Source organism: Oryzias latipes, chromosome 1, assembly GCF_053564925.1.
Source record: "Oryzias latipes strain Hd-rR chromosome 1, Olatipes_Hd-rR_3.1".
Classification (NCBI taxonomy): domain Eukaryota; kingdom Metazoa; phylum Chordata; class Actinopteri; order Beloniformes; family Adrianichthyidae; genus Oryzias; species Oryzias latipes.
Window position 1 is genome coordinate 10,839,114 of NC_136237.1, and position 26,842 is coordinate 10,865,955.

At 42.4% G+C, this 26,842-nt stretch overlaps 9 non-coding genes across 9 annotated transcripts; all 9 read right to left on the minus strand.

Annotated features, from left to right (window-relative positions):
- Positions 1–6,708: 6,708 nt before the first annotated feature.
- trnas-gcu (transfer RNA serine (anticodon GCU)) lies at positions 6,709–6,790 on the minus strand. The gene has a single exon. It is a non-coding gene; the product is annotated as a tRNA-Ser (tRNA).
- A 4,711-nt stretch (positions 6,791–11,501) lies between these two features.
- Positions 11,502–11,583, minus strand: trnas-gcu (transfer RNA serine (anticodon GCU)). Its single transcript has one exon. It is a non-coding gene; the product is annotated as a tRNA-Ser (tRNA).
- Positions 11,584–13,294: 1,711 nt separating this feature from the next.
- trnas-gcu (transfer RNA serine (anticodon GCU)) lies at positions 13,295–13,376 on the minus strand. Its single transcript has one exon. It is a non-coding gene; the product is annotated as a tRNA-Ser (tRNA).
- A 1,711-nt stretch (positions 13,377–15,087) lies between these two features.
- trnas-gcu (transfer RNA serine (anticodon GCU)) lies at positions 15,088–15,169 on the minus strand. The gene has a single exon. It is a non-coding gene; the product is annotated as a tRNA-Ser (tRNA).
- Positions 15,170–16,881: 1,712 nt separating this feature from the next.
- trnas-gcu (transfer RNA serine (anticodon GCU)) lies at positions 16,882–16,963 on the minus strand. Its single transcript has one exon. It is a non-coding gene; the product is annotated as a tRNA-Ser (tRNA).
- A 1,712-nt stretch (positions 16,964–18,675) lies between these two features.
- Positions 18,676–18,757, minus strand: trnas-gcu (transfer RNA serine (anticodon GCU)). The gene has a single exon. It is a non-coding gene; the product is annotated as a tRNA-Ser (tRNA).
- Positions 18,758–20,468: 1,711 nt separating this feature from the next.
- trnas-gcu (transfer RNA serine (anticodon GCU)) lies at positions 20,469–20,550 on the minus strand. Its single transcript has one exon. It is a non-coding gene; the product is annotated as a tRNA-Ser (tRNA).
- A 1,712-nt stretch (positions 20,551–22,262) lies between these two features.
- On the minus strand, positions 22,263–22,344 carry trnas-gcu (transfer RNA serine (anticodon GCU)). Its single transcript has one exon. It is a non-coding gene; the product is annotated as a tRNA-Ser (tRNA).
- Positions 22,345–24,053: 1,709 nt separating this feature from the next.
- Positions 24,054–24,135, minus strand: trnas-gcu (transfer RNA serine (anticodon GCU)). Its single transcript has one exon. It is a non-coding gene; the product is annotated as a tRNA-Ser (tRNA).
- Between the last annotated feature and the right edge of the window lie 2,707 nt (positions 24,136–26,842).

Below are 26,842 nucleotides of genomic sequence, written 5' to 3' on the forward strand. Positions count from 1 at the left end.
AAAAGAACAAATCTTCAAACACCACATTGATGCAAGAGCGAAGTCCTCCAAATTTTTCTTGCGAGGGCCACAATAACTCTTTTTCTTTAAAATGTTAAACTTCTTTTATCTTTCTTTTATTGTAAAGCCCTATAATAAAGTTTTAATAATTCATTATTCTTTCAATAAAATAAATAACACTATTTATGAAACAAAAAATGACCAAATAACTGTCTCTGTGATTTTTAAAGGAAAAAAAAATACTGATATCTTAAAAAGAAAAACCAATAGTCGATCCTCTCCTGTCAGTCTCACTGAGACTTAGAGCGCTGGAGCTCCTCAAACGTCGGACAGTTTGCGCTATAACTGAGCAGCTGCACTGTGTCTTCCACGTCTGTTTCTCATCCAGTAAAAAGCTCATTTCTGTCTTCTGCTGCAGCTACGCACATATCTGAGTTACCTTTTCACCAGTACAGAGTTCCCTCGTTTATTGCAGGAGTCACGTTCTAAAGATAACCCGTGATCAGTGAAATCCACGGAGTTTGATTACAGACGTTTTATGGCAGTAAAATCCTCACTGCCCACTTCATACTCTTTTCTCAGACAGACATGAAAATTTTCACCCTTTTCTCTCTTGCTTAAATTCTCAAACCTTCATAGCAGTGACGTGCCGTCAGATGAGGCAAGTAAGGCTCGGCCTCACCTGTCATGATCGTGATAAAATTAAAAAAACGTGCATTAAGTAAATATTATTTTCCACTGATCTGTCTTAAATATACATTTTCAGTCAACTCAACACGTTTTCCACAGTTTCTGAAGTTAGAATCGCTGAATTTGAGTGTTGCGCGATCACAGACGGAGCGGAAAATCCGGGTGAGGCTCGGGAGCGCTTTGCCTCATGTCTGACGGCAGGGCTCAACGTTAACAGAGACAGTGGAAGTATTGCTGTTGGCCCACAGAAACGGCCTCAATTAAGGCAAGCCTCACCAGCAGGGAACAGACTTGTTTACAGTACGAATAATTTATACACAACAAGAGTATTCTATGCATGTTTCTAAAATAAATATTGTCTATAGGACAAATATGTTCTTGTGTGTATTTTATATGCTGTTACCTGCTGTTGGATGAATGGTGAAATATTCAGTTCTAGCAATTGTAAATCTGACTCCAGAGGATTCAGTGCCTCACCAGCCATAAACCTCACCGCACGTCACTGCTCCATAGAAATTAGGTCCAGGATCTTAGAATGAAAACAAAGATCTAATCGCGATCAAAGATTTCTGTAGATTTGAAGAGCTCCGCGTTTCTGTACAGGAGACACTGCACGGAGGAGATTGATTGACAAGGTCTCCAGCCAATCAGGAAACAGAAAAGGGCGCACTGTTTAAAAAAAGCACCATAATTGCGCTAAAAGAATGAGCTAAACCGGGAAAGATGAACTGCGACATAGAAAGGGAAGACTGGCTTCTGTTCTGTTTGACAGGGATTTTAGAGGGTTTCAGGTTGGAGAATAGACTGCAGAAGGGTGGAATAAAATGTCACATTCTATGCGGGTCTTGATTGTGTGAACAGATAAAAAAAACAAAAAACAAACATGGGTCTCTGATATTGTTCAGTGGGCTGGACCAAACATGGATCAAGACCACGGGCCGTAGTTTGCCCACCCCTGGGGCCTCATTTATAAAACTTTGCGTAGGATTTGTACGGAGCCCGTGTCCTGACATTAAGATATAAAAATATATCTTGTTCCCACAGATTAATATCTTGTTCCCACAGGTTATTATGTCGTTCGCACGAAATACTATTATTCCGTTCCCACAAGATACTATTCCGTTCCCACAAGATACTATTGCGTTCCCTCAAGATACTATTCCGTTCCCTCGAAATAATTAACTCGTTCGAACGCAATAATTAATCCGTTCGAACGCAATAATTATTCACGTCATAAGTCATACATGCGGATATGCTCTCTGTACGCCGGCAAAACTACGCCGCTTTCAGCGGTAACTTCCTGTCTCTGTGACCCATATTTGTTCAAAAAAGGAACATTAAAAACAAAAATGATCACTTTATTACTGTCTCAATGAATATAAGAAAAATATCAAAAGATTTATGATAACTAGGCTGCTTTGTCATTCGATAGCTCCTGCTAGGCTACTACTAGCTCCGCCGCAGAGCTCTTTGATGTATGCCGGCATTTGGGCAACTGGCTGGTCTGTTGTCAGACAGCTGATATTGTAGTTAGGCAAATATAGGATCCTGTGGTTTTCAACCACTGGAACAAGTTGATATTTTGGAGAGAAAAAGCTGCGAAAACAGTGTTTGGATATGCACCGAAGCTACGAAGAACTGTCACAGCCATACAAAAAGTGTCATTAAACATTTGGCATAAAAACGCAGATGATTCGTAGGGGAATTAGCTCTGGTGGTAGAGCGCTCGCTTTGCATGTGAGAGGTAGAGGGATCGATGCCCTCATTCTCCATTATCCTGAGCTCCTGTCTGTTGTTCATCAAGTACAGTCCTTTAGATGTACCCTCATTGGGAATCATACTACATGTCTTTGCACCAATGCCCATTAAAAACATTGCAAAATGCTGACCGAGCTTTCAAACTGCTGCAAGTACCTTACTGTCTTTCAGATGTTTATGACAAAAGCTTTCATTCAAGTCAGGTCTTTTAAAGCTTTGAAAGTGTTTACTGAAACACCTGCTCCTTGCAACCATCAACAAAGATAGTGTGAGTGCAGTTGACGCAGACAAGGTAATAGATGCAACTGCATGAATACATTCATAAGACCTTTTCTTGTTGGGTATTGTTGCTGTTGTTTTGGATGTTGGTAAGAATGTAACTACTTAGAAGAGGGGCATGAGTGTAATGCTGCTTTCACAGTGAGTTTGATTCTGTGTCACATTTGAGTGGGGCAGCTAGTTCCCTTTCGACGCTTGTCAAATTCGTCACACGATGTATGTCCGAAAATGACTTGACACGCTGAAATGCTAAACACACCAAAGGACCCTTGAATATAATCAGAACATTGATGTAGGAGTGAATGTGGACAATACTTACACACAAATTGCATTTGGTGTGAACACAGCTTAAAACTTGTCATGGTGCTACCGAACAACGTCTGTTGACACTCCAAAAGACAAAACACACAATGAGGATGGGATTTGAACCCATGTATGCAAAGCACAATGGATTAGCAGTCCATCTCCTTAACCTCTCGGACACCTCATCTGAAATTCAATTTTTTCGTGACACCACTGGTCTCATAAACTCGTATGCCATCATTGGCCTCGTGCGGCCTGTGGCATCTTGAGGTAGCCCATTATTTCCAGCTACTCAAGCAAGTTGGGATTTTTTAGAACCTAAAAATGTGCCAGTATGTGGATATACAACAAGGTTAGAAGGACCTGTGCTCTCATTTTAGCCAAAGGACTTTTGGATTTGAGCAACCAATCAGAGCATTTTGCTTGGGAATTACTTCAAATGGCAGAGTGCTTGCTTTGCATGTGAGAACAAGGTGGATAGATGTCCACATTCTGCACAACATTTTCCTTTGTAACTATGTTTCATCAAACTGTTGGTGCAAGAAGCATGTACTTAATAGATGAGTTGAAGAGTTTGGTCTGTTGTTGGTATGGAATTTACCTTTAGTGAATACTTCTTGATCAGGGCTTTCTGTTCTTGACAGATAGTGCTTCTGTGGCTTTCAGGTGTTGATGTCAATGATTAGAATTCCGTGGGTTCCCCAAAAGCCAGAGTGAGATTCATTGAGCGCTCTTGATCATGATAAGAAATGAGTCTATGTACATGCTGACAGAGTGGCTGACTGCGAGTAAAAAGATGCATGCAAACTGACCATCAGAAAATGTAAAGGTCAGAACGACTTGTTTGTTGATTACCTTTCATTTGGCAGAGTTGGTAATGAGTCAAGTTTCAAATCCGCAGATCCTTGTAGATGGCCCGGGTGTTTATTATATCTTTGTAAACATGGCGTGTCCAACCGTTCTAGCATTAGCTTTGCAACTGTGGAGGCAAATATAGGATCCTGTGGTTTTCAACCACTGGAACAAGTTGATATTTTGGAGAGAAAAAGCTGCAAAAACAGTGTTTGGATATGCACCGAAGCTACGAAGAACTGTCACAGCCATACAAAAAGTGTCATTAAACATTTGGCATAAAAACGCAGTTGATTCGTAGGGGAATTAGCTCAAGTGGTAGAGCGCTCGCTTTGCATGTGAGAGGTAGAGGGATCGATGCCCTCATTCTCCATTATCCTGAGCTCCTGTCTGTTGTTCATCAAGTACAGTCCTTTAGATGTACCCTCATTGGGAATCATACTACATGTCTTTGCACCAACGCCCATTAAAAACATTGCAAAATGCTGACCGAGCTTTCAAACTGCTGCAAGTACCTTACTGTCTTTCAGATGTTTATGACAAAAGCTTTCATTCAAGTCAGGTCTTTGAAAGTGTTTACTGAAACACCTGCTCCTTGCAACCATCAACAAAGATAGTGTGAGTGCAGTTGACGCAGACAAGGTAATAGATGCAACTGCATGAATACATTCATAAGACCTTTTCTTGTTGGGTATTGTTGCTGTTGTTTTGGATGTTGGTAAGAATGTAACTACTCAGAAGAGGGGCATGAGTGTAATGCTGCTTTCACAGTGAGTTTGATTCTGTGTCACATTTGAGTGGGGCAGCTAGTTCCCTTTCGACACTTGTAAAATTCGTCGCACGATGTTTGTCCGAAAATGACTTGACACGCTGAAATGCTAAACACACCAAAGGACCCTTGAATATAATCAGAACATTGATGTAGGAGTGAATGTGGACAAACCTTACACAGAAATTGCATTTGGTGTGAACACAGCTTAAAACTTGTCATGGTGCTACCGAACGTCTGTTGACACTCCAAAAGACAAAACACACAATGAGGATGGGATTTGAACCCATGTATGCAAAGCACAATGGATTAGCAGTCCATCTCCTTAACCTCTCGGACACCTCATCTGGAATTAAATTTTTTCGTGACACCACTGGTCTCATAAACTCGTATGCCATCATTGGCCTCGTGCGGCCTGTGGCATCTTGAGGTAGCCCATTATTTCCAGCTACTCAAGCAAGTTGGGATTTTTTAGAACCTAAAAATGTGCCAGTATGTGGATATACAACAAGGTTAGAAGGACCTGTGCTATCATTGTAGCCAAAGGACTTTTGGATTTGAGCAACCAATTAGAGCATTTTGCTTGGGAATTACTTCAAATGGCAGAGTGCTTGCTTTGCATGTGAGAACAAGGTGGATAGATGTCCACATTCTGCACAACATTTTCCTTTGTAACTATGTTTCATCAAACTGTTGGTGCAAGAAGCATGTACTTAATAGATGAGTTGAAGAGTTTGGTCTGTTGTTGGTATGGAATTTACCTTTAGTGAATACTTCTTGATCAGGGCTTTCTGTTCTTGACAGATAGTGCTTCTGTGGCTTTCAGGTGTTGATGTCAATGATTAGAATTCCGTGGGTTCCCCAAAAGCCAGAGTGAGATTCATTGAGCGCTCTTGATCATGATAAGAAATGAGTCTATGTACATGCTGACAGAGTGGCTGACTGCGAGTAAAAAGATGCATGCAAACTGACCATCAGAAAAGGTAAAGGTCAGAACGACTTGTTTGTTGATTACCTTTCATTTGGCAGAGTTGGTAATGAGTCAAGTTTCAAATCCGCAGATCCTTGTAGATGGCCCGGGTGTTTATTATATCTTTGTAAACATGGCGTGTCCAACCGTTCTAGCATTAGCTTTGCAACTGTGGAGGCAAATATAGGATCCTGTGGTTTTCAACCACTGGAACAAGTTGATATTTTGGAGAGAAAAAGCTGCAAAAACAGTGTTTGGATATGCACCGAAGCTACGAAGAACTGTCACAGCCATACAAAAAGTGTAATTAAACATTTGGCATAAAAACGCAGATGATTCGTAGGAGAATTAGCTCTAGTGGTAGAGCGCTCGCTTTGCATGTGAGAGGTAGAGGGATCGATGCCCTCATTCTCCATTATCCTGAGCTCCTGTCTGTTATTCATCAAGTACAGTCCTTTAGATGTACCCTCATTGGGAATCATACTACATGTCTTTGCACCAATGCCCATTAAAAACATTGCAAAATGCTGACCGAGCTTTCAAACTGCTGCAAGTACCTTACTGTCTTTCAGATGTTTATGACAAAAGCTTTCATTCAAGTCAGGGCTTTTAAAGCCTTGAAAGTGTTTACTGAAACACCTGCTCCTTGCAACCATCAACAAGATAGTGTGAGTGCAGTTGACGCAGACAAGGTAATAGATGCAAGTGCATGAATACATTCATAAGACCTTTTCTTGTTGGGTATTGTTGCTGTTGTTTTGGATGTTGGTAAGAATGTAACTACTCAGAAGAGGGGCATGAGTGTAATGCTGCTTTCACAGTGAGTTCGATTCGGTGTCACATTTGAGTGGGGCAGCTAGTTCCCTTTCGACGCTTGTCAAATTCGTCGCACGATGTATGTCCGAAAATGACTTGACACGCTGAAATGCTAAACACACCAAAGGACCCTTGCATATAATCAGAACATTGATGTAGGAGTGAATGTGGACAAACCTTACACACAAATTGCATTTGGTGTGAACACAGCTTAAAACTTGTCATGGTGCTACCGAACAACGTCTGTTGACACTCCAAAAGACAAAACACACGATGAGGATGGGATTTGAACCCATGCGTGCAAAGCACAATGGATTAGCAGTCCATCTCCTTAACCTCTCGGACACCTCATCTGGAATTCAATTCTTTCGTGACACCACTGGTCTCATAAACTCGTATGCCATCATTGTTCTCGTGCGGCCTGTGGCATCTTGAGGTAGCCCATTATTTCCAGCTACTCAAGCAAGTTGGGATTTTTTAGAAACTAAAAATGTGCCAGTATGTGGATATACAACAAGGTTAGAAGGACCTGTGCTCTCATTGTAGCCAAAGGACTTTTGGATTTGAGCAACCAATCAGAGCATTTTGCTAGGGAATTACTTCAAATGGCAGAGTGCTTGCTTTGCATGTGAGAACAAGGGGGATAGATGTCCACATTCTGCACAACATTTTCCTTTGTATCTACGTTTCATCAAACTGTTGGTGCAAGAAGCATGTACTTAATAGATGAGTTGAAGAGTTTGGTCTGTTGTTGGTATGGAATTTACCTTTAGTGAATACTTCTTGATCAGGGCTTTCTGTTCTTGACAGATAGTGCTTCTGTGGCTTTCAGGTGTTGATGTCAATGATTAGAATTCCGTGGGTTCCCCAAAAGCCAGAGTGAGATTCATTGAGCGCTCTTGATCATGATAAGAAATGAGTCTATGTACATGCTGACAGAGTGGCTGACTGCGAGTAAAAAGATGCATGCAAACTGACCATCAGAAAATGTAAAGATCAGAACGACTTGTTTGTTGATTACCTTTCATTTGGCAGAGTTGGTAATGAGTCAAGTTTCAAATCCGCAGATCCTTGTAGATGGCCCGGGTGTTTATTATATCTTTGTAAACATGGCGTGTCCAACCGTTCTAGCATTAGCTTTGCAACTGTGGAGGCAAATATAGGATCCTGTGGTTTTCAACCACTGGAACAAGTTGATATTTTGGAGAGAAAAAGCTGCAAAAACAGTGTTTGGATATGCACCGAAGCTACGAAGAACTGTCACAGCCATACAAAAAGTGTCATTAAACATTTGGCATAAAAACGCAGATGATTCGTAGGGGAATTAGCTCAAGTGGTAGAGCGCTCGCTTTGCATGTGAGAGGTAGAGGGATCGATGCCCTCATTCTCCATTATCCTGAGCTCCTGTGTGTTGTTCATCAAGTACAGTCCTTTAGATGTACCCTCATTGGGAATCATACTACATGTCTTTGCACCAATGCCCATTAAAAACATTGCAAAATGCTGACTGAGCTTTCAAACTGCTGCAAGTACCTTACTGTCTTTCAGATGTTTATGAGAAAAGCTTTCATTCAAGCCAGGTCTTTTAAAGCCTTGAAAGTGTTTACTGAAACACCTGCTCCTTGCAACCATCAACAAAGATAGTGTGAGTGCAGTTGACGCAGATAAGGTAATAGATACAACTGCACGAATACATTCATAAGACCTTTTCTTGTTGGGTATTGTTGCTGTTGTTTTGGATGTTGGTAAGAATGTAACTACTCAGAAGAGGGGCATGAGTGTAATGCTGCTTTCACAGTGAGTTCGATTCGGTGTCACATTTGAGTGGGGCAGCTAGTTCCCTTTCGGTTCGGTCGAGGCCCGGGTTAACAACGACCGCCACCGATGCTGTTAACCTACAGGGTGTCGGTGGAAATTTGACTACTGTTGGTCGAAGAAAGAGGGGAGGCAGAAGGGTCCGTTGCCAGAGAGAGAAGGGAAAAGGCAGGAACATAGGTTTGAGAATAGGGACTCTTAACGTTGGCACAATGACAGGGAAAGGCAGAGAGCTGGCAGACATGATGGAGAGAAGGAAGGTAGATGTACTGTGTGTGCAGGAGACAAGGTGGAAGGGCAGCAAGGCACGTAGTATTGGAGGAGGATACAAACTTTTCTATCATGGTGTTGATAGGAAGAGAAACGGGGTAGGAGTGATTCTGAAGGGGGAGTTTGTAAACAGTGTTCTAGAGGTGAAAAGAGTCTCAGACAGGATGATGAGCCTAAAGTTAGAAATTGAAGGGGTGATGGTGAATGTAGTCAGTGGGTATGCGCCACAGGTTGGCTGTGAGTTAGAAGTGAAGGAGAGATTCTGGAGTGAGTTGGATGAGGTCATAGAGAGTTTTCCCAGAGGAGAGAGAGTTGTTATTGGAGCAGACTTTAATGGGCATGTTGGTGAGGGCAACAGAGGTGATGAGGAGGTGATGGGCAGGTTTGGTGTGAAGGAAAGGAATCTGGAGGGACAGATGGTGGTGGACTTTGCGAAGAGGATGGAAATGGCTGTAGTCAACACTTACTTCCAGAAGAGAGAGGAACATAGAGTGACATACAGAAGTGGAGGTAGGAGTACTCAGGTGGACTACATCCTATGTAGACGAGGTCATTTGAGAGAGGTTAATGACTGCAAAGTGGTGGTAGGAGAGAGTGTAGCCAGACAGCACCGCATGGTGGTGGGTAAGATGACTCTGGAGGTCAGGAAGAAGAAGATAGGGAAAACAGAAAAGAAGACCAAGTGGTGGAAGCTACAGAATGAAGAAACTTGTGAGGAATTTAGGCAGAAGTTGAGGCAGGTCCTGGGTGGTCAGGATGAACTTCCAGATGACTGGGAAACTACAGCAGAGATTATCAGGGAAACAGGTAGGAAGGTGCTAGGTGTGTCATCTGGAAAGAGGAAAGACGGTAAAGAGACTTGGTGGTGGAATGAGGAAGTACAGGAATGCGTCCAGAGGAAGAGGTTGGCTAAAAGGAAGTGGGATGTAGAAAGGACTGAGGAAGGTAGACAGGAGTACAAGGAAGCGCAGCGTAGAGTGAAGAGAGAGGTGGCAAAGGCCAAACAGAAAGCTTACGATGAGCTATATGACAGGTTAGACACAAAGGAAGGAGAGAAGGACTTGTACAGGCTAGCCAGACAGAGAGACAGAGATGGGAAGGACGTGCAACAGATAAGGGTGATTAAGGACAGAGATGGAAAGGTGCTAACAACCCAAGAGAGTGTACAGAAAAGATGGAAGGAGTATTTTGAGGAGCTGATGAACGTGGAAAATGACAGGGAAAGAAGGGAGGGAGATGTGGTTGTTGTGGAGCAGGAAGTAGCAGAGATTGGAAAGGATGAGGTTAGGAAGGCTCTGAAAAGGATGAAGAGCGGAAAGGCCGTTGGTCCTGATGACGTACCTGTGGAGGTATGGAAGTGCTTAGGAGAGACAGCAGTGGAATTTCTAACAAGGTTGTTCAATAGGATTTTAGAGAGTGAGAAGATGCCTGAGGAATGGAGGAGAAGCGTTCTGGTCCCGATCTTTAAAAACAAGGGTGACATGCAGAACTGCAGCAACTATAGAGGAATAAAGTTGATGAGCCACACAATGAAGCTGTGGGAAAGAGTAGTGGAAGCCAGGCTTAGGAAGAAGGTGGAGATTTGTGAGCAGCAGTATGGTTTCATGCCCCGTAAGAGCACCACTGATGCCATTTTTGCTTTGAGAATGTTGATGGAAAAGTACAGAGAAGGTCAGAAGGAGCTGCATTGTGTGTTCGTAGATTTAGAGAAGGCGTATGACAGGGTGCCAAGGGAGGAGCTGTGGTACTGTATGAGGTCGTCTGGAGTGGCAGAGAAGTATGTCAGAGTAGTTCAGGACATGTATGAGAGAAGTATGACGCTGGTGAGATGTGCTGTAGGTCAGACAGAGGAGTTCAAGGTGGAGGTGGGACTACACCAAGGATCAGCTTTGAGTCCTTTTTTGTTTGCTATGCTGATGGACAGGCTGACAGACGAGGTAAGACAGGAATCTCCCTGGACAATGATGTTTGCGGATGACATTGTAATTTGCAGTGAGAGTAGAGAGCAGGTGGAGGAACAGCTAGAGAGGTGGAGGTTTGCTCTGGAAAGAAGAGGTATGAAGGTCAGTCGTAGTAAGACAGAATACATGTGTCTGAACGAGAGGGATCAAGGTAGAAGCGTTAGGTTACAGGGGACTGAGGTGAAGAAGGTGCAGGAGTTTAAGTACTTGGGGTCAACAGTTCAGTGTGATGGGGATTGTGGAAAAGAGGTGAAGAGGCGAGTGCAGGCAGGTTGGAGCGGTTGGAGGAAAGTGTCAGGAGTGTTGTGTGACAGAAGAGTGCCAGCAAGACTCAAAGGAAAGGTGTACAAGACAGTGGTGAGACCAGCTCTGCTCTATGGGTTAGAGACGGTAGCAGTGAGACAGAGACAAGAGGCTGAGATGGAGGTAGCAGAGATGAAGATGTTGAAGTTCTCCTTAGGAGTGACCAGGTTAGACAGGATAAGGAACGAGTACATCAGAGGGACGGCTCATGTTGCCTGTGTTAGCGACAAAGTCAGAGAAGCCAGACTGAGATGGTTTGGACATGTTCAGAGGAGGGATAGTGGATATATTGGTAGAAGGATGTTGGAGATGGAGCTGCCTGGCCGGAGGGCAAGAGGACGGCCAAAGAGGAGATATATGGATGTCTTAACAGAGGATATGAAGTTGGCTAACGTTAGGGTAGAAGATGTTCATGATAGAGTGAGGTGGAAAAGGATGATTCGCTGTGGCGACCCCTGATGGGAAAAGCCGAAAGAGAAAGAAGCTAGTTCCCTTTCGACGCTTGTCAAATTCGTCGCAAGATGTATGTCCGAAAATGAAGTGACACGCTGAAATGCTAAACACACCAAAGGACCCTTGAATATAATCAGAACATTGATGTAGGAGTGAATGTGGACAAACCTTACACACAAATTGCATTTGGTGTGAACACAGCTTAAAACTTGTCATGGTGCTACCGAACAACGTCTGTTGACACTCCAAAAGACAAAACACACGATGAGGATGGGATTTGAACCCATGCGTGCAAAGCACAATGGATTAGCAGTCCATCTCCTTAACCTCTCGGACACCTCACCTAGAATTCAATTCTTTCGTGACACCACTGGTCTCATAAACTCGTATGCCATCATTGGCCTCGTGCGGCCTGTGGCATCTTGAGGTAGCCCATTATTTCCAGCTACTCAAGCAAGTTGGGATTTTTTAGAAACTAAAAATGTGCCAGTATGTGGATATACAACAAGGTTAGAAGGACCTGTGCTCTCATTGTAGCCAAAGGACTTTTGGATTTGAGCAACCAATCAGAGCATTTTGCTAGGGAATTACTTCAAATGGCAGAGTGCTTGCTTTGCATGTGAGAACAAGGGGGATAGATGTCCACATTCTGCACAACATTTTCCTTTGTATCTACGTTTCATCAAACTGTTGGTGCAAGAAGCATGTACTTAATAGATGAGTTGAAGAGTTTGGTCTGTTGTTGGTATGGAATTTACCTTTAGTGAATACTTCTTGATCAGGGCTTTCTGTTCTTGACAGATAGTGCTTCTGTGGCTTTCAGGTGTTGATGTCAATGATTAGAATTCCGTGGGTTCCCCAAAAGCCAGAGTGAGATTCATTGAGCGCTCTTGATCATGATAAGAAATGAGTCTATGTACATGCTGACAGAGTGGCTGACTGCGAGTAAAAAGATGCATGCAAACTGACCATCAGAAAATGTAAAGATCAGAACGACTTGTTTGTTGATTACCTTTCATTTGGCAGAGTTGGTAATGAGTCAAGTTTCAAATCCGCAGATCCTTGTAGATGGCCCGGGTGTTTATTATATCTTTGTAAACATGGCGTGTCCAACCGTTCTAGCATTAGCTTTGCAACTGTGGAGGCAAATATAGGATCCTGTGGTTTTCAACCACTGGAACAAGTTGATATTTTGGAGAGAAAAAGCTGCAAAAACAGTGTTTGGATATGCACCGAAGCTACGAAGAACTGTCACAGCCATACAAAAAGTGTCATTAAACATTTGGCATAAAAACGCAGATGATTCGTAGGGGAATTAGCTCAAGTGGTAGAGCGCTCGCTTTGCATGTGAGAGGTAGAGGGATCGATGCCCTCATTCTCCATTATCCTGAGCTCCTGTGTGTTGTTCATCAAGTACAGTCCTTTAGATGTACCCTCATTGGGAATCATACTACATGTCTTTGCACCAATGCCCATTAAAAACATTGCAAAATGCTGACTGAGCTTTCAAACTGCTGCAAGTACCTTACTGTCTTTCAGATGTTTATGACAAAAGCTTTCATTCAAGCCAGGTCTTTTAAAGCCTTGAAAGTGTTTACTGAAACACCTGCTCCTTGCAACCATCAACAAAGATAGTGTGAGTGCAGTTGACGCAGATAAGGTAATAGATACAACTGCACGAATACATTCATAAGACCTTTTCTTGTTGGGTATTGTTGCTGTTGTTTTGGATGTTGGTAAGAATGTAACTACTCAGAAGAGGGGCATGAGTGTAATGCTGCTTTCACAGTGAGTTCGATTCGGTGTCACATTTGAGTGGGGCAGCTAGTTCCCTTTCGACGCTTGTCAAATTCGTCGCAAGATGTATGTCCGAAAATGAAGTGACACGCTGAAATGCTAAACACACCAAAGGACCCTTGAATATAATCAGAACATTGATGTAGGAGTGAATGTGGACAAACCTTACACACAAATTGCATTTGGTGTGAACACAGCTTAAAACTTGTCATGGTGCTACCGAACAACGTCTGTTGACACTCCAAAAGACAAAACACACGATGAGGATGGGATTTGAACCCATGCGTGCAAAGCACAATGGATTAGCAGTCCATCTCCTTAACCTCTCGGACACCTCACCTAGAATTCAATTCTTTCGTGACACCACTGGTCTCATAAACTCGTATGCCATCATTGGCCTCGTGCGGCCTGTGGCATCTTGAGGTAGCCCATTATTTCCAGCTACTCAAGCATTTGGGATTTTTTAGAAACTAAAAATGTGCCAGTATGTGGATATACAACAAGGTTAGAAGGACCTGTGCTCTCATTGTAGCCAAAGGACTTTTGGATTTGAGCAACCAATCAGAGCATTTTGCTAGGGAATTACTTCAAATGGCAGAGTGCTTGCTTTGCATGTGAGAACAAGGGGGATAGATGTCCACATTCTGCACAACATTTTCCTTTGTATCTACGTTTCATCAAACTGTTGGTGCAAGAAGCATGTACTTAATAGATGAGTTAAAGGGTTTGGTCTGTTGTTGGTATGGAATTTACCTTTAGTGAATACTTCTTGATCAGGGCTTTCTGTTCTTTACAGATAGTGCTTCTGTGGCTTTCAGGTGTTGATGTCAATGATTAGAATTCCGTGGGTTCCCCAAAAGCCAGAGTGACATTCATTGAGCGCTCTTGATCATGATAAGAAATGAGTCTATGTACATGCTGACAGAGTGGCTGACTGCGAGTAAAAAGATGCATGCAAATTCACCATCAGAAAAGGTAAAGATCAGAACGACTTGTTTGTTGATTACCTTTCATTTGGCAGAGTTGGTAATGAGTCAAGTTTCAAATCCGCAGATCCTTGTAGATGGCCCGGGTGTTTATTATATCTTTGTAAACATGGCGTGTCCAACCGTTCTAGCATTAACTTTGCAACTGTGGAAGCAAATATAGGATCCTGTGGTTTTCAACCACTGGAACAAGTTGATATTTTGGAGAGAAAAAGCTGCAAAAACAGTGTTTTGGATATGCACCGAAGCTACGAAGAACTGTCACAGCCATACAAAAAGTGTCATTAAACATTTGGCATAAAAACACAGATGATTCGTAGGGGAATTAGCTCAAGTGGTAGAGCGCTCACTTTGCATGTGAGAGGTAGAGGGATCGATGCCCTCATTCTCCATTATCCTGAGCTCCTGTCTGTTATTCATCAAGTACAGTCCTTTAGATGTACCCTCATTGGGAATAATACTACATGTCTTTGCACCAATGCCCATTAAAAACATTGCAAAATGCTGACTGAGCTTTCAAACTGCTGCAAGTACCTTAATGTCTTTCAGATGTTTATGACAAAAGCTTTCATTCAAGTCAGGTCTTTTAAAGCCTTGAAAGTGTTTACTGAAACACCTGCTCCTTGCAACCATCAACAAAGATAGTATGAGTGCAGTTGACGGAGACAAGGTAATAGATGCAACTGCACGAATACATTCATAAGACCTTTTCTTGTTGGGTATTGTTGCTGTTGTTTTGGATGTTGGTAAGAATGTAACTACTCAGAAGAGGGGCATGAGTGTAATGCTGCTTTCACAGTGAGTTCGATTCGGTGTCACATTTGAGTGGGGCAGCTAGTTCCCTTTCGACGCTTGTCAAATTCGTCGCACGATGTATGTCCGAAAATGACTTGACACGCTGAAATGCTAAACACACCAAAGGACCCTTGCATATAATCAGAACATTGATGTAGGAGTGAATGTGGACAAACCTTACACACAAATTGCATTTGGTGTGAACACAGCTTAAAACTTGTCATGGTGCTACCGAACAACGTCTGTTGACACTCCAAAAGACAAAACACACGATGAGGATGGGATTTGAACCCATGCGTGCAAAGCACAATGGATTAGCAGTCCATCTCCTTAACCTCTCGGACACCTCACCTAGAAATCAATTCTTTCGTGACACCACTGGTCTCATAAACTCGTATGCCATCATTGGCCTCGTGCGGCCTGTGGCATCTTGAGGTAGCCCATTATTTCCAGCTACTCAAGCAAGTTGGGATTTTTTAGAAACTAAAAATGTGCCAGTATGTGGATATACAACAAGGTTAGAAGGACCTGTGCTCTTATTGTAGCCAAAGGACTTTTGGATTTGAGCAACCAATCAGAGCATTTTGCTAGGGAATTACTTCAAATGGCAGAGTGCTTGCTTTGCATGTGAGAACAAGGGGGATAGATGTCCACATTCTGCACAACATTTTCCTTTGTATCTACGTTTCATCAAACTGTTGGTGCAAGAAGCATGTACTTAATAGATGAGTTAAAGGGTTTGGTCTGTTGTTGGTATGGAATTTACCTTTAGTGAATACTTCTTGATCAGGGCTTTCTGTTCTTTACAGATAGTGCTTCTGTGGCTTTCAGATGTTGATGTCAATGATTAGAATTCCGTGGGTTCCCCAAAAGCCAGAGTGACATTCATTGAGCGCTCTTGATCATGATAAGAAATGAGTCTATGTACATGCTGACAGAGTGGCTGACTGCGAGTAAAAAGATGCATGCAAATTCACCATCAGAAAAGGTAAAGATCAGAACGACTTGTTTGTTGATTACCTTTCATTTGGCAGAGTTGGTAATGAGTCAAGTTTCAAATCCGCAGATCCTTGTAGATGGCCCGGGTGTTTATTATATCTTTGTAAACATGGCGTGTCCAACCGTTCTAGCATTAGCTTTGCAACTGTGGAGGCAAATATAGGATCCTGTGGTTTTCAACCACTGGAACAAGTTGATATTTTGGAGAGAAAAAGCTGCAAAAACAGTGTTTTGGATATGCACCGAAGCTACGAAGAACTGTCAAAGCCATACAAAAAGTGTCATTAAACATTTGGCATAAAAACGCAGATGATTCGTAGGGGAATTAGCTCAAGTGGTAGAGCGCTCACTTTGCATGTGAGAGGTAGAGGGATCGATGCCCTCATTCTCCATTATCCTGAGCTCCTGTCTGTTATTCATCAAGTACAGTCCTTTAGATGTACCCTCATTGGGAATCATACTACATGTCTTTGCACCAATGCCCATTAAAAACATTGCAAAATGCTGACTGAGCTTTCAAACTGCTGCAAGTACCTTAATGTCTTTCAGATGTTTATGACAAAAGCTTTCATTCAAGTCAGGTCTTTTAAAGCCTTGAAAGTGTTTACTGAAACACCTGCTCCTTGCAACCATCAACAAAGATAGTATGAGTGCAGTTGACAGAGACAAGGTAATAGATGCAACTGCACGAATACATTCATAAGACCTTTTCTTGTTGGGTATTGTTGCTGTTGTTTTGGATGTTGGTAAGAATGTAACTACTCAGAAGAGGGGCATGAGTGTAATGCTGCTTTCACAGTGAGTTCGATTCGGTGTCACATTTGAGTGGGGCAGCTAGTTCCCTTTCGACGCTTGTCAAATTCGTCGCACGATGTATGTCCGAAAATGACTTGACACGCTGAAATGCTAAACACACCAAAGGACCCTTGAATATAATCAGAACATTGATGTAGGAGTGAATGTGGACAAACCTTACACACAAATTGCATTTGGTGTGAACACAGCTTAAAACTTGTCATGGTGCTACCGAACAACGTCTGTTGACACTCCAAAAGACAAAACACACGATGAGGATGGGATTTGAACCCATGCGTGCAAAGCACAATGGATTAGCAGTCCATCTCCTTAACCTCTCGGACACCTCATCTGGAATTCAATTCTTTCGTGACACCACTGGTCTCATAAACTCGTATGCCATCATTGTTCTCGTGCGGCCTGTGGCATCTTGAGGTAGCCCATTATTTCCAGCTACTCAAGCAAGTTGGGATTTTTTAGAAACTAAAAATGTGCCAGTATGTGGATATACAACAAGGTTAGAAGGACCTGTGCTCTCATTGTAGCCAAAGGACTTTTGGATTTGAGCAACCAATCAGAGCATTTTGCTAGGGAATTACTTCAAATGGCAGAGTGCTTGCTTTGCATGTGAGAACAAGGGGGATAGATGTCCACATTCTGCACAACATTTTCCTTTGTATCTACGTTTCATCAAACTGTTGGTGCAAGAAGCATGTACTTAATAGATGAGTTGAAGAGTTTGGTCTGTTGTTGGTATGGAATTTACCTTTAGTGAATACTTCTTGATCAGGGCTTTCTGTTCTTGACAGATAGTGCTTCTGTGGCTTTCAGGTGTTGATGTCAATGATTAGAATTCCGTGGGTTCCCCAAAAGCCAGAGTGACATTCATTGAGCGCTCTTGATCATGATAAGAAATGAGTCTATGTACATGCTGACAGAGTGGCTGACTGCGAGTAAAAAGATGCATGCAAACTGACCATCAGAAAATGTAAAGATCAGAACGACTTGTTTGTTGATTACCTTTCATTTGGCAGAGTTGGTAATGAGTCAAGTTTCAAATCCGCAGATCCTTGTAGATGGCCCGGGTGTTTATTATATCTTTGTAAACATGGCGTGTCCAACCGTTCTAGCATTAGCTTTGCAACTGTGGAGGCAAATATAGGATCCTGTGGTTTTCAACCACTGGAACAAGTTGATATTTTGGAGAGAAAAAGCTGCAAAAACAGTGTTTTGGATATGCACCGAAGCTACGAAGAACTGTCACAGCCATACAAAAAGTGTCATTAAACATTTGGCATAAAAACGCAGATGATTCGTAGGGGAATTAGCTCAAGTGGTAGAGCGCTCACTTTGCATGTGAGAGGTAGAGGGATCGATGCCCTCATTCTCCATTATCCTGAGCTCCTGTCTGTTATTCATCAAGTACAGTCCTTTAGATGTACCCTCATTGGGAATCATACTACATGTCTTTGCACCAATGCCCATTAAAAACATTGCAAAATGCTGACTGAGCTTTCAAACTGCTGCAAGTACCTTAATGTCTTTCAGATGTTTATGACAAAAGCTTTCATTCAAGTCAGGTCTTTTAAAGCCTTGAAAGTGTTTACTGAAACACCTGCTCCTTGCAACCATCAACAAAGATAGTATGAGTGCAGTTGACGGAGACAAGGTAATAGATGCAACTGCACGAATACATTCATAAGACCTTTTCTTGTTGGGTATTGTTGCTGTTGTTTTGGATGTTGGTAAGAATGTAACTACTCAGAAGAGGGGCATGAGTGTAATGCTGCTTTCACAGTGAGTTCGATTCGGTGTCACATTTGAGTGGGGCAGCTAGTTCCCTTTAGACGCTTGTCAAATTCGTCGCACGATGTATGTCCGAAAATGACTTGACACGCTGAAATGCTAAACACACCAAAGGACCCTTGCATATAATCAGAACATTGATGTAGGAGTGAATGTGGACAAACCTTACACACAAATTGCATTTGGTGTGAACACAGCTTAAAACTTGTCATGGTGCTACCGAACAACGTCTGTTGACACTCCAAAAGACAAAACACACGATGAGGATGGGATTTGAACCCATGCGTGCAAAGCACAATGGATTAGCAGTCCATCTCCTTAACCTCTCGGACACCTCATCTGGAATTCAATTCTTTCGTGACACCACTGGTCTCATAAACTCGTATGCCATCATTGTTCTCGTGCGGCCTGTGGCATCTTGAGGTAGCCCATTATTTCCAGCTACTCAAGCAAGTTGGGATTTTTTAGAAACTAAAAATGTGCCAGTATGTGGATATACAACAAGGTTAGAAGGACCTGTGCTCTCATTGTAGCCAAAGGACTTTTGGATTTGAGCAACCAATCAGAGCATTTTGCTAGGGAATTACTTCAAATGGCAGAGTGCTTGCTTTGCATGTGAGAACAAGGGGGATAGATGTCCACATTCTGCACAACATTTTCCTTTGTATCTACGTTTCATCAAACTGTTGGTGCAAGAAGCATGTACTTAATAGATGAGTTGAAGAGTTTGGTCTGTTGTTGGTATGGAATTTACCTTTAGTGAATACTTCTTGATCAGGGCTTTCTGTTCTTGACAGATAGTGCTTCTGTGGCTTTCAGGTGTTGATGTCAATGATTAGAATTCCGTGGGTTCCCCAAAAGCCAGAGTGAGATTCATTGAGCGCTCTTGATCATGATAAGAAATGAGTCTATGTACATGCTGACAGAGTGGCTGACTGCGAGTAAAAAGATGCATGCAAACTGACCATCAGAAAATGTAAAGATCAGAACGACTTGTTTGTTGATTACCTTTCATTTGGCAGAGTTGGTAATGAGTCAAGTTTCAAATCCGCAGATCCTTGTAGATGGCCCGGGTGTTTATTATATCTTTGTAAACATGGCGTGTCCAACCGTTCTAGCATTAGCTTTGCAACTGTGGAGGCAAATATAGGATCCTGTGGTTTTCAACCACTGGAACAAGTTGATATTTTGGAGAGAAAAAGCTGCAAAAACAGTGTTTGGATATGCACCGTAGCTACGAAAAACTGTCACAGCCATACAAAAAGTGTCATTAAACATTTGGCATAAAAATGCAGCTGATTCGTAGGGGAATTAGCTCAAGTGGTAGAGCGCTCGCTTTGCATGTGAGAGGTAGAGGGATCGATGCCCTCATTCTCCATTATCCTGAGCTCCTGTGTGTTGTTCATCAAGTACAGTCCTTTAGATGTACCCTCATTGGGAATCATACTACATGTCTTTGCACCAATGCCCATTAAAAACATTGCAAAATGCTGACTGAGCTTTCAAACTGCTGCAAGTACCTTACTGTCTTTCAGATGTTTATGACAAAAGCTTTCATTCAAGCCAGGTCTTTTAAAGCCTTGAAAGTGTTTACTGAAACACCTGCTCCTTGCAACCATCAACAAAGATAGTGTGAGTGCAGTTGACGCAGATAAGGTAATAGATACAACTGCACGAATACATTCATAAGACCTTTTCTTGTTGGGTATTGTTGCTGTTGTTTTGGATGTTGGTAAGAATGTAACTACTCAGAAGAGGGGCATGAGTGTAATGCTGCTTTCACAGTGAGTTCGATTCGGTGTCACATTTGAGTGGGGCAGCTAGTTCCCTTTCGACGCTTGTCAAATTCGTCGCAAGATGTATGTCCGAAAATGAAGTGACACGCTGAAATGCTAAACACACCAAAGGACCCTTGAATATAATCAGAACATTGATGTAGGAGTGAATGTGGACAAACCTTACACACAAATTGCATTTGGTGTGAACACAGCTTAAAACTTGTCATGGTGCTACCGAACAACGTCTGTTGACACTCCAAAAGACAAAACACACGATGAGGATGGGATTTGAACCCATGCGTGCAAAGCACAATGGATTAGCAGTCCATCTCCTTAACCTCTCGGACACCTCACCTAGAATTCAATTCTTTCGTGACACCACTGGTCTCATAAACTCGTATGCCATCATTGGCCTCGTGCGGCCTGTGGCATCTTGAGGTAGCCCATTATTTCCAGCTACTCAAGCAAGTTGGGATTTTTTAGAACCTAAAAATGTGCCAGTATGTGGATATACAACAAGGTTAGAAGGACCTGTGCTCTCATTGTAGCCAAAGGACTTTTGGATTTGAGCAACCAATCAGAGCATTTTGCTAGGGAATTACTTCAAATGGCAGAGTGCTTGCTTTGCATGTGAGAACAAGGGGGATAGATGTCCACATTCTGCACAACATTTTCCTTTGTATCTACGTTTCATCAAACTGTTGGTGCAAGAAGCATGTACTTAATAGATGAGTTAAAGGGTTTGGTCTGTTGTTGGTATGGAATTTACCTTTAGTGAATACTTCTTGATCAGGGCTTTCTGTTCTTTACAGATAGTGCTTCTGTGGCTTTCAGGTGTTGATGTCAATGATTAGAATTCCGTGGGTTCCCCAAAAGCCAGAGTGACATTCATTGAGCGCTCTTGATCATGATAAGAAATGAGTCTATGTACATGCTGACAGAGTGGCTGACTGCGAGTAAAAAGATGCATGCAAATTCACCATCAGAAAAGGTAAAGATCAGAACGACTTGTTTGTTGATTACCTTTCATTTGGCAGAGTTGGTAATGAGTCAAGTTTCAAATCCGCAGATCCTTGTAGATGGCCCGGGTGTTTATTATATCTTTGTAAACATGGCGTGTCCAACCGTTCTAGCATTAGCTTTGCAACTGTGGAAGCAAATATAGGATCCTGTGGTTTTCAACCACTGGAACAAGTTGATATTTTGGAGAGAAAAAGCTGCAAAAACAGTGTTTTGGATATGCACCGAAGCTACGAAGAACTGTCAAAGCCATACAAAAAGTGTCATTAAACATTTGGCATAAAAACGCAGATGATTCGTAGGGGAATTAGCTCAAGTGGTAGAGCGCTCACTTTGCATGTGAGAGGTAGAGGGATCGATGCCCTCATTCTCCATTATCCTGAGCTCCTGTCTGTTATTCATCAAGTACAGTCCTTTAGATGTACCCTCATTGGGAATCATACTACATGTCTTTGCACCAATGCCCATTAAAAACATTGCAAAATGCTGACCGAGCTTTCAAACTGCTGCAAGTACCTTAATGTCTTTCAGATGTTTATGACAAAAGCTTTCATTCAAGTCAGGTCTTTTAAAGCCTTGAAAGTGTTTACTGAAACACCTGCTCCTTGCAACCATCAACAAAGATAGTATGAGTGCAGTTGACGGAGACAAGGTAATAGATGCAACTGCACGAATACATTCATAAGACCTTTTCTTGTTGGGTATTGTTGCTGTTGTTTTGGATGTTGGTAAGAATGTAACTACTCAGAAGAGGGGCATGAGTGTAATGCTGCTTTCACAGTGAGTTCGATTCGGTGTCACATTTGAGTGGGGCAGCTAGTTCCCTTTCGACGCTTGTCAAATTCGTCGCACGATGTATGTCCGAAAATGACTTGACACGCTGAAATGCTAAACACACCAAAGGACCCTTGCATATAATCAGAACATTGATGTAGGAGTGAATGTGGACAAACCTTACACACAAATTGCATTTGGTGTGAACACAGCTTAAAACTTGTCATGGTGCTACCGAACAACGTCTGTTGACACTCCAAAAGACAAAACACACGATGAGGATGGGATTTGAACCCATGCGTGCAAAGCACAATGGATTAGCAGTCCATCTCCTTAACCTCTCGGACACCTCACCTAGAATTCAATTCTTTCGTGACACCACTGGTCTCATAAACTCGTATGCCATCATTGGCCTCGTGCGGCCTGTGGCATCTTGAGGTAGCCCATTATTTCCAGCTACTCAAGCAAGTTGGGATTTTTTAGAAACTAAAAATGTGCCAGTATGTGGATATACAACAAGGTTAGAAGGACCTGTGCTCTCATTGTAGCCAAAGGACTTTTGGATTTGAGCAACCAATCAGAGCATTTTGCTAGGGAATTACTTCAAATGGCAGAGTGCTTGCTTTGCATGTGAGAACAAGGGGGATAGATGTCCACATTCTGCACAACATTTTCCTTTGTATCTACGTTTCATCAAACTGTTGGTGCAAGAAGCATGTACTTAATAGATGAGTTAAAGGGTTTGGTCTGTTGTTGGTATGGAATTTACCTTTAGTGAATACTTCTTGATCAGGGCTTTCTGTTCTTTACAGATAGTGCTTCTGTGGCTTTCAGGTGTTGATGTCAATGATTAGAATTCCGTGGGTTCCCCAAAAGCCAGAGTGAGATTCATTGAGCGCTCTTGATCATGATAAGAAATGAGTCTATGTACATGCTGACAGAGTGGCTGACTGCGAGTAAAAAGATGCATGCAAATTCACCATCAGAAAAGGTAAAGATCAGAACGACTTGTTTGTTGATTACCTTTCATTTGGCAGAGTTGGTAATGAGTCAAGTTTCAAATCCGCAGATCCTTGTAGATGGCCCGGGTGTTTATTATATCTTTGTAAACATGGCGTGTCCAACCGTTCTAGCATTAGCTTTGCAACTGTGGAAGCAAATATAGGATCCTGTGGTTTTCAACCACTGGAACAAGTTGATATTTTGGAGAGAAAAAGCTTCAAAAACAGTGTTTTGGATATGCACCGAAGCTACGAAGAACTGTCACAGCCATACAAAAAGTGTCATTAAACATTTGGCATAAAAACGCAGATGATTCGTAGGGGAATTAGCTCAAGTGGTAGAGCGCTCACTTTGCATGTGAGAGGTAGAGGGATCGATGCCCTCATTCTCCATTATCCTGAGCTCCTGTCTGTTATTCATCAAGTACAGTCCTTTAGATGTACCCTCATTGGGAATCATACTACATGTCTTTGCACCAATGCCCATTAAAAACATTGCAAAATGCTGACCGAGCTTTCAAACTGCTGCAAGTACCTTAATGTCTTTCAGATGTTTATGACAAAAGCTTTCATTCAAGTCAGGTCTTTTAAAGCCTTGAAAGTGTTTACTGAAACACCTGCTCCTTGCAACCATCAACAAAGATAGTGTGAGTGCAGTTGACGGAGACAAGGTAATAGATGCAACTGCACGAATACATTCATAAGACCTTTTCTTGTTGGGTATTGTTGCTGTTGTTTTGGATGTTGGTAAGAATGTAACTACTCAGAAGAGGGGCATGAGTGTAATGCTGCTTTCACAGTGAGTTGCATTCGGTGTCACATTTGAGTGGGGCAGCTAGTTCCCTTTCGACGCTTGTCAAATTCGTCGCACGATGTATGTCCGAAAATGACTTGACACGCTGAAATGCTAAACACACCAAAGGACCCTTGAATATAATCAGAACATTGATGTAGGAGTGAATGTGGACAAACCTTACACACAAATTGCATTTGGTGTGAACACAGCTTAAAACTTGTCATGGTGCTACCGAACGTCTGTTGACACTCCAAAAGACAAAACACACAATGAGGATGGGATTTGAACCCATGCGTGCAAAGCACAATGGATTAGCAGTCCATCTCCTTAACCTCTCGGACACCTCATCTGGAATTCAATTCTTTCGTGACACCACTGGTCTCATAAACTCGTATGCCATCATTGGCCTCGTGCGGCCTGTGGCATCTTGAGGTAGCCCATTATTTCCAGCTACTCAAGCAAGTTGGGATTTTTTAGAAACTAAAAATGTGCCAGTATGTGGATATACAACAAGGTTAGAAGGACCTGTGCTCTCATTGTAGCCAAAGGACTTTTGGATTTGAGCAACCAATCAGAGCATTTTGCTAGGGAATTACTTCAAATGGCAGAGTGCTTGCTTTGCATGTGAGAACAAGGGGGATAGATGTCCACATTCTGCACAACATTTTCCTTTGTATCTACGTTTCATCAAACTGTTGGTGCAAGAAGCATGTACTTAATAGATGAGTTGAAGAGTTTGGTCTGTTGTTTATATGGAATTTACCTTTAGTGAATACTTCTTGATCAGGGCTTTCTGTTCTTGACAGATAGTGCTTCTGTGGCTTTCAGGTGTTGATGTCAATGATTAGAATTCCGTGGGTTCCCCAAAAGCCAGAGTGAGATTCATTGAGCGCTCTTGATCATGATAAGAAATGAGTCTATGTACATGCTGACAGAGTGGCTGACTGCGAGTAAAAAGATGCATGCAAACTGACCATCAGAAAAGGTAAAGATCAGAACGACTTGTTTGTTGATTACCTTTCATTTGGCAGAGTTGGTAATGAGTCAAGTTTCAAATCCGCAGATCCTTGTAGATGGCCCGGGTGTTTATTATATCTTTGTAAACATGGCGTGTCCAACCGTTCTAGCATTAGCTTTGCAACTGTGGAGGCAAATATAGGATCCTGTGGTTTTCAACCACTGGAACAAGTTGATATTTTGGAGAGAAAAAGCTGCAAAAACAGTGTTTGGATATGCACCGAAGCTACGAAGAACTGTCACAGCCATACAAAAAGTGTCATTAAACATTTGGCATAAAAACGCAGATGATTCGTAGGGGAATTAGCTCAAGTCCATGAAGCCTGACCAGAATGACCAGATAGAGAAACTGAACGCCTGCATCAGTGACATCAAGACCTGGATGACAATTAATTACCTCCTCTTGAACCCAGAAAAAACTGAGGTCATTATACTTGGTCCTAAAAACCTCAGAGATGCTCTGTCTGCTCAGATAGTCTCCCTGGATGGTATAAGTATAGCCCCCAATTCCACAGTTAGAAACCTTGGGGTTTTACTTGACCAGGATTTATCATTTAAGGCTCACATATCTCAGGCATGTAGAACTGCCTTTTTTCACCTGCGGAATATTGCTAAGATCAGAAATATACTTTCTAAGAGTGATGCTGAAAAACTCATCCATGCATTTGTTACGTCGAGGCTGGATTACTGTAACTCCTTGTTAGCAGCGTGTCCTAAGAGTTCCTTAAGAAGTCTCCAGCTTGTTCAGAACGCAGCTGCTAGATTGTTAGCTGGAACCAGCAGAAGAGATCACATCACTCCTGTGTTAGTTTCGCTCCATTGGCTCCCAGTTGAGTCTAGAATTAAGTTCAAGATCCTCCTGTTAACCTATAAGGCCTTACATGGAATGGCCCCGTCCTATATTAAGGACCTCATAGTCCCTTACCAACCAATCAGAACACTTCGCTCGCAAAATGCAGGACTGCTTGTGGTTCCTAGAATTAGTAAAAGTACGGTTGGAGGTAGAGCGTTTAGCCACCAAGCCCCTGTCTTATGGAATAAACTCCCAGCTCATGTAAGAGAGGCCGACACAGTTTCTACATTCAAAGCTAGACTGAAAACGTTCCTCTTTGGACAGGCTTATTGTCAGACTAGTTAGTATTCAGAGATTATTTAACTTAATGTTAGTTTGTTTAAATTAAACTTAATAAAAACTATTTCTTTTAAAAGGCTGCTAGAAGTTGAAGCTGGGGTAACTATGGTGCACTGGGGTTCTGTCCTCTTTCCTTTTTTACTTCTACCCTTCCTCTCCTCTATTCTTGATCATAATTTATTATTTAGTTCTCCATGCCTCTGTTTGGTGCAGTGCGATTCATGTATTGTCCCTCTTTTCCTCTCCCCTCCTGGGGAGTGGGAGTGCTTCCAGACTCCAGTTGGCTCATCCGTGCTCCAGTTCCTGACCGTTTACCTCGCCTTTGCTCCTGCTCCTACACCTGGCTGTGGATCCTGCCTCTGGCTCATCTCTGGCTCATCTCTGCTCTGTGCCTGACCGAGTACCTCGTCTCTGCTCCTGCTCCTACACCTGGCTGTGGTTCCTGTCTCCGGCTCGAGTCGCGCCTTTGACTGTCCCCACAACCACGGCTGGATGAAGCTCGTCTGCTGGACTTTTATATATGTAGTTGTAGATTTAGATAAGTTAATTCTTCTCTAAGAGTTCTGGTAAATCGCCTGTCCGTCCTGGGGGAGGATCCCTCCTTCATGTGGGCACCCCTGAGGTTTCTTCGTTTTTTCCGGAATCCGGTTTTTTTGGGAGTTTTTCCTTACCGCGAAGGGGGGTCTAAGGGCAGGGATGCCAGTATAGCTTAGTCAGTTTGTTAGTTCATTTTAGTATTTTTCTATTGAACTCTTTGTATTCGTGATCCTTTTTTATTTCATGTTTTACTTCGAAGCCCATCGAGACGACTGTTGTTGTGATTTTGGGCTATACAAATAAAATTGAATTGAATTGAATTGAAGTGGTAGAGCGCTCGCTTTGCATGTGAGAGGTAGAGGGATCGATT